The sequence below is a fragment of the Apostichopus japonicus genome, chromosome 18, assembly GCF_037975245.1.
Source record: "Apostichopus japonicus isolate 1M-3 chromosome 18, ASM3797524v1, whole genome shotgun sequence".
Lineage (NCBI taxonomy): Eukaryota > Metazoa > Echinodermata > Holothuroidea > Aspidochirotida > Stichopodidae > Apostichopus > Apostichopus japonicus.
In genome coordinates, this window is record NC_092578.1 from 632,753 (window position 1) to 645,900 (window position 13,148).

A 13,148-nucleotide genomic window follows, 5' to 3' on the forward strand; every position below is an offset into this window, starting at 1 on the left:
GGTGAGGGTGGGGTGAGGGTTCATATGAAAAAGTATAAACAGCCAAATTATACCTGCAAGTCATGACGAAAAGAAATACTATGAAAAGAAGCATAAATAAATATTGTACGTATACCGGTTCCGCAATATGGTATGATATTACCTATTGTTAATATGGAGATCTTCATACAGAATCTGTTATCTCTAAACTCATGGTGTGTTAATTGAACACGATGTACGCTGCACTATATAGGCAGCTGTTCATGGTTGATTTAATGGTAACATGTACTTTGTTGTATTGTTTTGCGGTAAAATATTGATTCTTTCTTGCAAATGGCGAACGAGCAAATTGTTTGTTCTTTTACCGCAACGCAAATAACCGATGTTTATTAATGAAATCGTGCGTGGATTGACTTCACCCTCAAAAAAAGTATAAAACAAGTAAATATGAGGCGTCGTATAAGACAGTGAATGCTTGGTCGTCGTTCCTTTTTTCAACTGTCAGAAAATTTAAGTATAGCCTACATATGATAAACCGTTTAGGCATGATAGCCCTACCAGGATCCGCCTACATATGAAGAACCGCTTAGGCTCAGTATAGCCCTATCAGGATCCGCCTACATATGATAAACCGCCCGTTTAGGCTGTATAGCCCTATCAGGCTCCGTCTACATATGATAAACCGTTTAGGCATGATAGCCCTATCAGGCTCCGTCTACATATGATAAACCGTTTAGGCATGATAGCCCTATCAGAATCCGCCTACATATGAAGAACCGCTTAGGCTCAGTATAGCCCTATCAGGATCCGCCTACATATGATAAACCGCCCGTTTAGGCTGTATAGCCCTATCAGGCTCCGTCCACATATGATAAACCGAGCCCTATCAGGGGATCCGGGTTTGAATCCCGGTGGGGGCTCTACCGTTTATTCACGTATCTAAGTTTTCACAACTCATTGCCGTTCAAATGTACATAAATAAACACACACATGCATGCATACATACATGCACACATATGTATAAAAATCACTCGAATATTGTATAAATAGTATATTGAATACTTCTACGTACTAAAACGTTTCCACTTGATGTCAAGGCAGCGAAACCATCATACAATCAAGCCGTTGCTAATGCGGGTGGAAGCCTCGAGCAGAACACCATAGTAACTACATCGCCAAAGTGTTCAAGTGTAAATTCACTTGCTGAAGATGTATACGCACATCACGGTGGCAAAGAGATTTGGAGCTTTCAATATGTTTAATAGCCAAAAAATAAGTCCCCGAGGAACTTCCAAATAGCCAAGTCAAATATCCGGAAATTTCGCTTTTTCGTTGAATAGTTATATAAAGTTGTTTGTCGTTAAGTATAAAAGCATTTCAGAACTCAGTCGATGGCAATATGTTGGTAAATACTATAGTTAAATACTTGCATAAAGGCAAAAGGAACCACTATTAAATAAAAATTCCCTGTAAGGAAGCTGAAAAGATTTTACATCAATGGATTTGGAATCATTAAATTAAACAAATTTGAATAACTTACCTCACAATATTCCAAAACTGTAGACTTCCCTCGGGCGTCTTAAATCACTGTAAAAGAAAAAGAATATTGCTAATTACCAATGTGCTTAATGTTATGAAATAAAATAATTTCCATGGGTATGCAAGTTAAAGCAAAAACAGAGAGAAAAATAATCAAATGCTTTACGGTGCTGCCGGCCATTTTGTCTTCGGTAACGGTATACCTATAGGAATAACATATATGGCACAAATGATCAAGGTAAGAGAGCATTGAATGAGGGAATTTTCTTTCAAGATCGGTCTGATCCACGGACTATTTCTTTGGAACGCGCAACTGCTTTTCTGTGAACTTTTGCTATAAAATAGGCTTACAATAACAAGTTTTACAAGAGTCTTAAAAGATCAAGATAGAACAAAGTAAATCTTATGTGACCTTTGAAGCTGTTTATCAAAGGGCGGCCGGTGGGACAAGTTTGTACATCTCGCGCGATGTTTTCAAAACCCTATACTAATGCGGGGCCAGCGGCGAATCCATACAAACGTTCTAAACATTTTTTTTCTTAACCATCAATCAACTGCAAAACAAAAGAAAAAACCCCGCTGAATAATAGAAAAGAACGGCATGAAATATGATATGGCATGGGCTAGTTGTGATGGAAAATTTCAACATAGTCCCCCCCCCCCCCCGGCCCCTTTAATTTCACATGGAGATTTATATTTCTAACTTTGTCACGGGATTAGGTACATTTACAGGTGTTGCTGCCCGAGGATTTGTTACAAACTTTTACTGAGGGGGCATTAATGTTTTGTGCCCCCTCCCCGCCCCCTTTTATTTCACATGGAGATTTATATTTCTAACTTTGCGACGATGACGGTCCAATATCGAGGTTGCGCATAGCTTAGACGGTACGCCGCATTAGGAATGACGTCATTACGACCATGCATTGTTCAGTCAATAATCATACTAGAAACTAATATATAGCCTAACTGGAAACTGTACAGATAACTTCTGACCTGTGCATAGTATGGAGGATCGTACCCCATATGGAGTACATGTTGATTACGTCATTGAATACTCCCACCTTAACAGGTTAAACAGATGGGCCGACATAAATTAATTACTGACAATGAACTCTGCCATATCCTAGCCACATGGAGACCCCATCCTTACGAAGATCACTTCACTATAGTAACGTTAGGTTGTACAAAAGTAACAAGTTACTGTATATGCTTTGCTAGTGTGCTTAATAGTAACCCTTGTACATTAAAAGGAATGATATCATAACTAAATAAAGCCTTGAGCCTTAACAACTCCCAACTCTGACCAACAATACGGAGACACATCCAATACTCAATAGACTATACATATACTAGCAAGGACCAAACGTCCCCGGGGTCCTCGTGGAATGGGATGGGGAAGCATTTGTCCACCAATAATGTGGAAGACGTCCACGTTTAACAATGATGTATATTTATATATTTTCAACAGTAGTATATACCGTTACTCTTCCACCCATGACCCATGACCCATCACATCACTTTTCAAGGTCCAATCTCTCACATTGTCCCAAGGTGGTACGACAGGTGGGATATGAAAAGTTCCCGACTTTATTCGTTGTGTTTTATTGACGATTCCACCAGCAGTGACAGGAAATTCAACTTATTGTTTAATGTTAGTTTCACTTTACCGTCTGCTTTTAACCTTTGTAGGCTTACGAATCACCTCATAATAAAATCATAGAAATGATATCATTTTCACCACAATACGTTTGTCTACACGACGAATACCGTCCAACTGTTACGACTATAGACATTTCCTATGTCACTGTTCGCAGTAAACAAGTCAACACCTGTTTAGACATTGCAAGAAAAACTTTCATTGAAACTCGAACAAATGTTAAATGACGATATTTATAGTTCTTCCTCGAATTTCCGAATTACAAGCCACGTGGTGCTAAGCTCAAACTATAACACGTTCAAATTTTATTGAACTTGATCTCTATATTTGCACTTCCCTTGTACCATTTAGTGTACTGTTTACCTCCACAGATATTAAACCGACCAGAACAACCAACTATATATAATATCATGCTACTCCTTCCGGTGTCGTGGGCTTTAACGACCTTACCGGTACACATTCTCCAGTGGTCCTGCTGTGTGTATACTGCGATAAAAATATAGAAAGGCTGCCGAGGTCATGTTTATTGTTCTCTGGAAACCTTGAGGTTTTATTTGTCATACAATAGGGCAATATCCTATGGATTAACGATAGTTTCTATATTTTCTAATATTTGTACTTTATTGCTAAACTGCATAGTGAGATATTGTAGTTTCTGTTCTGTGGTGAGGCCATGGCAAAGTGAGATGTTTGGTATGAATAGCATTGTACGCATATTTGGTTCTTTGGTCTTGTAATCAATATGTCTCTGTATATGTATTATTATGAATGATGATAACAATTTCAGAGGAATGAAATGAGGGGGGGGGGGGGGAGTGTCTTGCCCATAAGATTAAATACCAACATTTAGCAAGTCACTTGAAATGGAGAAATTGTCCTGGGCTATGAACTGGAATTAAAAATAAAATCATTTAAAATATTACAGAATTTGGTGTCCTTGTTGTAGACTAACACGTTTTTAGCAGGTTTAAGTAAGGTTGAGTATATTAAACCGACCACCTTATGCAGTAGCCTATCTCACCGGGGAGCTGCTACGTTAGAGTAGCAGCTCCCTGATCTAACTATTTCACCCTCTCAGTGACTCTTTCCTTATCTATTTCTGTCATTATAAAGGCATCATTTTTATCAGCTTGGCCTTGATATCTAAAAGTAATATTTCCCTATAACCAAATGGTAGACAGAACAATCAACATCCTCCCTCATAAAGGAATGTGGTGAGCCTCTTGTTGAAGCAGGTAAAATCAACATCTCGTGATGGAATCTAGGAGACATATAGACTCAGCATATCATAAAACTGTGTAGTATGAAGTATAGTAAAGTATGTGATGTAAGATTTAAGAGGCCTCAACCCACGCAATAGTAAATCACCGGTGACCACCCAATGGTGCGGAACAATATTCATCCAGACCCGCCGCTTGCGAGAAGTCTCTAGGTTTTTGGTGTACATGTTGTGTATATGATATACTGTTGCTTTGAATAATGCTCGCTACGCCCAGTTTGTTAAAACTTAAATAGACCGTAGCAACCGTAACCGCTACATGATGACGTCATCACTTGTCTAGTGCATTATGTTATTGTAAATACTTGTTGGCCCTGTATATAGCTTATAAGAGCACTATGAATTAAGTTTTGTCCGGAAAACGCAGAAATAGAATAACGGATACATTTCCTTTGATTCAAACTTTAAAAACGGACAATCGGTGGTTAAGGGATATCTGTACGGTAGACCATAAAACGGGTATATGTCTAATATATGCAGTGTTACAGTTTAATAATTCTGATCTACAAACTTCATCTCTCTTATACTTTCAATTCTGTGTTCGTCTTGTCTGGATACATCTACCTATATATACATCTACTTATATATATATATATATGATTATATATACATGACGTCATCATGTTCCCGCCCTTCTTATAACCACGAAGTTTATTAACCCCGCCATGAAATGTAACTGGATTGTAGCAGAATATAAAGGTTTCCCCTTGAACTCGCCAAACGTTATGACTCATTTCACACATCACGAGGCATCATCTTTCTCTTTGGAGTATTGTTTCTCTTCCGCTCTGAGATCTTAGAGCAATTTTCTCTCCTTGGACATTTTTTTTTCTCCTGAAAGATGAAACTAATGTTGTGAGACTCATTGAACACATACTCAATCATACCAAAGTATGAAAGTCCTTGAATGTATTACCATAAACTAAGATAGGACCTATAACGTTATATTACACCCGTCTAACTATACAGTAACTTGTCAGTGAGAAGAAAGTTGAAAATTTTTACCACAAATCCAGAAATATTGATCTTTTTATTCAAAATTTGTTAACATATACACTTGACTTTAGAGAGGAAGATACAATACGTATCCATCAATTATATGATATCCATGGTATGCTATACAACAGTAATATCCCTCTATACTATACTATACTATACTATATATGCTATACAATACGTATCATTCAATTATATGATATCCATGTTATGCTATACAACAGTAATATCCCTCTATACTATATATGCTATACAATACGTATCCATCAATAGTATGATATCCATGGTATATATACAACAGTAATATCCCTCTATACTATATGCTATACAATACGTCCATGGTATGCTATACAACAGTAATATCCCTCTATACTATACTATATATGCTATACAATACGTGTTATTCAATTATATGATATCCATGGTATGTTATACAACAGTAATATCCCTCTATACTATACTATATATGCTATACAATACGTATCCATCAATAGTATGATATCCATGGTATATATACAACAGTAATATCCCTCTATACTATATATGCTATACAATACGTCCATGGTATGCTATACAACAGTAATATCCCTCTATACTATACTATATATGCTATACAATACGTATCCATCAATAGTATGATATCCATGGTATATATACAACAGTAATATCCCTCTATACTATATATGCTATACAATACGTCCATGGTATGCTATACAACAGTAATATCCCTCTATACTATACTATATATGCTATACAATACGTATCCATCAATAGTATGATATCCATGGTATATATACAACAGTAATATCCCTCTATACTATACTATACTATATATGCTATACAATACGTATCATTCAATTATATGATATCCATGTTATGCTATACAACAGTAATATCCCTCTATACTATATATGCTATACAATACGTCCATGGTATGCTATACAACAGTAATATCCCTCTATACTATACTATATATGCTATACAATACGTATCCATCAATAGTATGATATCCATGGTATGTTATACAACAGTAATATCCCTCTATTCTATACCGTACTATATAGGCTATACACTATATCCCTATATACGATGTAAAGAAATACAAGATTTCATGATGATGGATAAGAACAACCCCTGTACAGAAAAACAATATACATACAATTTCATACCCTGATTATTAATGATAACGGTACCTGTAATGTCTAATGATACGGTATCCGAAATTTCTAAAGCGACGTCATAGTCTTATGCAATGAATATGCATATACTTTCATACCATTATTATAATCGACTTGGCATCCGTAATATCTAAAATGACGTCATAATGTCTAATATAGTAGCCCTGGGTATAGTGCAGATTCCTGTACAGTAAGATCCTTTTCCAGTGGAGAAGTCAGTTGTAGCATTGTCGTGCTTAGCATACCATTGTCAGCACACAGACAGACATCATAACAATGTTACTGGTTTATAATGCACCGTACATCACAAACTTCTATGTTTTGTTTTTAGAACATGACTGTAATGTTATCTATAGGAAGTAACATTCTCCCTCGTTCGTGATAATGAATGTTTTTCTATCATTCATGTAAACTATGAAACTAATGTTAGACTAGCCATGAACTCAGTCTACAACATTGTTTATCTTCTCATCTTGGGGTTTTGATTAATGAACAGAGTAAAGTGTCATCTTTGTAAGGAGGAAAACATGTATAAGGATAGTTGTTTAGTGTTAAAATAGTCTTGTTAGCTTCTGTATCCAACTCGAATAAGCCATCATTTTATGACAGATACATAAATAAACATCCATGTCACCATATTGTAACTTACTCCCTTACAAACCAAGCACAAGTTGGAATATTTCATCCACTGCAGGATATATGCAATAATTATTCGCTGGAACGTTGTTGATACATCACGGTTTGGGTTGAAAGTTCCATTTTAAAATGTGCAGAGTTGTGACATTTACAGCCGAGATATATTTGCCTTGACAGATTTTCGGACCACATAAAGAGAATCATACAGAAAGTTTTATCTTTCTATAAATAAACTCATTTGTAAAAGGTTAGGCTGCGGGAATCAGTATTAAAGACTTAAATAAACGTCAATTTGTATTACTTTTAATTGTTGTGAGGATAAATGTAGTGTCTCATATATTATATATATATATATATATATATATATATATATATATATATATATATATATATGAACAACTGTACATTAGGAAGGATCAATTGCACATGCGCAGTTAGATGACAATATGTTCCCACATAGTACCATATAACATCACACTATAGCTTACGTCTACTGCAATGTAACAGTAGACGTAGGCTTTGAAGAAATATGTCAAGCAATCAAACAAAGAAACTGGAAATTTGATCGTCTTCGGGTAAAAATAACTCAATTTTCATAATAACCGAGGATTGCCGTTCGTCTGCATAAAACCGAAATTTAATGAAATAAGGCAGAAGTATGATGTCCATGATGAGGAAATTAAAATCAAACGACTGCAATATTTCTTTCGTACTTTACAGCAGAGACGAACGATAATTAGTAGATACTGGAGCCCTGGAGAGATGTGAATCGTTACTAATATCAGAATAACGTTTGATATATGGGGTAAAATTTGTCAACAGTTCCCATGTTCGTGGTTTATCTGCATGCAATCAAACTAACGGTAATTTGCTGTAACTCATTTGAAATATATCATCCATTTCATATCTTTGCAAAGTTAAGTCAATGAACTTGGTCGGCATCTCTGAAGACTACTCAAATTCCTTAACGAAGTAGACACTTATCGAACATATTTTTGAATGTCAAACATCCATTCTCCTTCTAAAGGTCATCAGTATTGCCCCCAACATATGTTAGAAAATCAAATAATGGGCACTCGTGGTCAGTAGAGGTCAGTCTTCAAAACTTTCATGAGTTCGTTTGATTTAATCACTCCCTACCTCTTAACAATTATTTAGACCACTGGGCTAGGGGTAGGGGACCGGGCTAGGGGTAGGGGACCCTAACTTTATGGCATACATAAATTTGAAGGGAATCGAGCTGACCTTTAACGTCTACTTGTTTAGGTTGCTAGGGGATACGGTGCGTTTCTCATCTCATATGTCATTTGAATTTATAGAAAGTAAATTTATCTCACAGAAAACCAAAGAATCGACACATATTTAACGTTGTCAAATTCCTACAAGAAAAGAAATTGGCTTAATTCCAGATACCATTCGATAACATCCGTACGAAATGGTAGCATAAAACACCCCCTCCTCCCCTCCCATCTCCACACACACACACATATAGGTAAGGAGAGGAAGGAAATTGCGATACATAGTTCGGAGCACCACAATGAAAGGGGCCATTTTATTTTTTGGATGATCAATTTCATTCCTATAATTGAATAATACCACAAAACTGTCTTGCTTTCCCATCTACCTTAACTACAAACTGGTAACGTCGTAGCACCTGCGAACCCCTCCACCTGTTTCTTCAGCCGATACTCATAGCAGTATAGTTACTGTACCAGCTGTGAGTATAGGGCGGTTTCTTCCATTCCCTAAGTATACTGCCTGTAACAGGTGATATATTTCCACCAACAATAACATACTCTTTATCACTAGCGTTGGGTTTCCAGTCGAATCTTCTTGGCTAAAGCATACTAACATTTTATCAGAAAGCTATACTTTCACTTACAATTAAGAATTTAAAATTTACGTAAAGTGCAAAATGTTTCACGGGATTGAAGGCTTTCATAAGAGTTATCCCTTAGGGTGTTACAATGTATGTAAATACACGTAATGTGCGTAAATAGTGCAGCAAATAGCGTCCTATAAGTGTCTGAAAACTAAGAATATTCTCTGTTTTTGCCTGATTAGTTGTGACAGATAGTTGAATTCCTTATAAGGCATGCCAGTCAACTAGCCTAAAGCAATGATGATGTTGAATGTAGTCAAAAATGATAAATACCACATGTCTCATCAAACAAACTAAACAAAACAAAACATGACAACAACTAAGCTATGAAGTACTGCTGGAATCATTAACATTACATTTTACCCGTCACTAGGCACTTCAGACGTCACTTGGTACTGCACACGCCACCAAGTACTGCACACGTCACTTAACAATGCACACGACACTGAAAGACTTTAACTCCTTAATTAGTTTTAACTCAATTATATCGCGGGGCATGTCATTAACAGAAATATAACTATCTTGGAAAATATTAAAGAGTTATAGTCAACTTTCTGCTGAAGCTTTGGCTAACATAATCTGTTTCAAATATATGCCCTGTCGTCTTACGATGTCACACCACAATTAAAGTAGTGCACGTCCGCCTGAAAGGTTAACCATGGGAAATAGCCCTAAAGTGACCAACTCCATTGATTTTTTTTTTAGTTTAGTTTTCTGAAGCATCATTATTTTTGTATGCTTGGCTGCTGAAGAAGAAGAAATAAACTATTGGTGCAGGTCTAAACATGTGCAGGACTGAAAGTGATTTAAGGCATTTTAGAAAATCTTGCGTGAAACAAGAAGATTCCGCAGCGAGAGCTGGCAGATGGGTTGGGGAGCTCTATGTTAACTTTCGAGCTCTTCTAGCTCAAAATCTAAACAGTTTTGGTAGCAAAAGTCGAATGTAGTATGAAAGCCCAAGCCATCAGCTATCATATGGTGGGTAGGACATGTCAGTTGAAAACTTCTTTCTATGCTCTATCAGCCTTGGAAAGTGACGAGTTTAGTGCGTAAGTCAGTGGGAGCAATTAATTGTGGTGCGATACATGAAAGGGTGAAGTGGTTGATTATATGTTCTATATATGTTATATGACACCAACTATACCATATACCTAATCCACGAATTACCTCCCAGTCGCTCTCCTTTTCTTATCTCATCGGATACCATTATTAGTGCTTTTCGGTATATTTCGTCAATTGAAGTTAATGCTCCAGTATGACCGCGTTGCTATAGAGACTGGAATTATTTACGAGTAGTGGAAAACTAATAAGTCATGTTGGTGTCTTTATATAAGAACATTCGATTAGAATCGAAAATGAAGTACGGTAGATGCTCAGTCCGAAGTAGGTCAGTGGGGGCGCGTTTTAGTATGTTACTCATTTCTGTGCAGGTTAAGTAAATGTTTTTATATTTCAAGTTTTGGACAGACACTGTTAAGAAAGAAAAGACTGCTAACTCAACCCGAGTCGGAAAACTACTTGAATGCATATACAGTTGTAGCTACATTATAGTTGCAAGTTACGCAGGTTGTATATGTCAAATATTTGTATATAGTTAGAAGAAAGAAACTGTCCTCGTTGTGTAGCCTACTTGACATCCGGTTTATAGGGAGACTAATCAATGTCCGTTAACATAAACAGTTTACAGACTTTTATCAAGTATATATACATTAAATACTGGAACTGCATCGAGATCTGAAAGTATAGCCAGCTATATACACTATATATCACGGACAAATCGCTCCCACTTTAAGTACTGGCACTGAGGTTATAATAAATGTATGGTTTGCCATTGCAGGAATATGATTCTCTGTATTTATCATTTACCAATGTTATCTTAACTAAAATCGTTTATTTTGAATAAATATACCGTGACTTTACACGGAAGTAGTTTGTACGGACCATATTGACTTAAGCACCAGTAGTCTAGTGTGCTACAGTATATTGACTCTATGTTTGACTTGTACTTTGTGTAACGTTATTAACGATCAAGACCAGTCGGGGGGGGGGGGGGGTACCTGTTAGGTATGACCTATTGGTGCTAGGTGGGGGCAGGCAATACAGGTTTGCCCTATTGGTGTTAGGTGGGGGCAGGCAATACAGGTATGGGCAGAAGAGACCGCTCAACGCCTGTTTTTATGGCATTGAGATCTGCCTTCAAAATGTATGCTACTGTATTGAGTAACGATGGTCGTTCAATTCCTCCGTACTATCTTTATCGTAACCTAAGATTAATTTTCTTAATTTATTCAAAATTTAGACCACCTCTTGAAAAATCCTGCATTAAATACTGAAGAATACTGACTAAAGTAGTCATAAATTGCCAAAAAAGGCAAACATGACGTAGGCTCTGTATATTATAACAGTAAAAGGAAATTGCTAACATATGATAACTTACACTATACCAGCCAAAGACGTATCACTTTATATCATTACTTCAAACAGTTAGTCAGATAGGCCAAAGTATATAGATACAGTAGATATATTTCGTGCTGGTAACCTACACCTCTGAGCCGAATTGTAATTACGTATATACGATATAATAGTCAGTCATTAATATGTTAACCATCTAAATTTGATCTGATTTTCAATTTATCGCTAAGTGTTCCTGTCCATGTTTACATATCGCGTTAAAACAAAAGTAATAGAGAAACGTTTTATTATATAACAATCGTGTCAACCCAAGGGATCGTATATCCTTTCATTTAGTAGATGTGTTTTCAAGTCAATATAGATGCCCCGCAACGCATATATTATAACGGTCAGCCACTTTCATAATGAGAGCAGTTCATATTACCATGGGAGCCAGCCATTGCTGCACGCATGCATGCATACTAAACACGGATATCAGTACTGTTGTTGCCAACAATATCACGTGTCGGAAAAAAATATTAGTCATCTATATATGACGTCCTATACCTCTGGGGGTAGTAATACGATCAACATGATAAGTGGATTGGGGTGGGGTGGGGTGGGGTGGGGGAGCGAAAGGAAATGACGTGTTAATCGAGAGAGTATTAATGCATATATCGGTGGAAATTTGTGAGTCTGACCACGCTTTTCCTCCACCCCAACCCCTCCCCCGACCGCCCCTCCCCTTGTCTAATCGCTTTTCCTAATTGATAGGAATTTATATTTGTTGAAACCAGGATATTTATTTCACAACATCAGTTGAAAATAGTATTGAGTAATAAATATTCATGAACTTTTATGTGTTGTGCATACGCACTTTAAAGGCGTACTGTTACAACCTTTGTTGTTTTCCTTTCATTTTAATTTTTTTAATTTTTAAATCTTTCCGAGTAAAGGTATGTTTTATGTCAATTCACATTTGATATCGTATACATGTAAGATGTTCATAGGAACTTCATTGTAGTATATAAACGCACAATCAGACACAATCCGGCATGATCTTTATACGGTCTCAACATACCGCGATGTTGACTATTCCGCGCATTAGAACATTATTTGGCGAAAACAGTTTTCCATGGGCTGCCACTCATTTGTGGAACAAACGTCCAACAGTAATCTATAATATCAATTCTCTTGAAGCTTGTACGGCAAACTATCAAGACACATCTTTTCCTGCAATACTTAAGAACTTGATCCAATTTTTGGTTGTGTCTTTTTCTTATTTTGTTTGTAAACAGACTTCGTGTTTTGTATTGAACACTTAAAATATATCGTATAATAACAATAATAATAATAACAACACACAACTGCTCATATACGTATTTACATTAATAAAACATATATTTGGCTTATTTCTTTGCTTTATCTTTAGAGCGTGAAAGTAAATATTGTCTCTGTGTACTACATCACATATACATTACAATCTCGCTACAGTCATTCATGTTTACGTGATATCGCAAAACTTCCAATAAAGATTAATTTCGTTTTCACGCCATAAATTTTGCTTCACTTCACTTGTATAGGCGGAGGAAATTTTAATTGAAACAAGCC

General features: G+C 36.4%; 1 protein-coding gene across 9 annotated transcripts in view; it reads right to left on the bottom strand.

Annotated features, from left to right (window-relative positions):
• LOC139958602 (secretin receptor-like) overlaps positions 1–13,148 on the bottom strand; it is a 134,180-nt gene that overhangs the window by 55,192 nt on the left and 65,840 nt on the right. For 8 of the 9 annotated variants that reach the window (XM_071955782.1, XM_071955779.1, XM_071955785.1 and 5 more), the window contains one exon: positions 1,520–1,566. The gene's annotated coding sequence lies outside the window, so the exon portion shown is untranslated. Of the gene's footprint in view, positions 1–1,519; positions 1,567–1,684; positions 1,709–13,148 lie in introns of those variants that run through there. The other variant, XM_071955786.1, reaches the window with a different exon arrangement.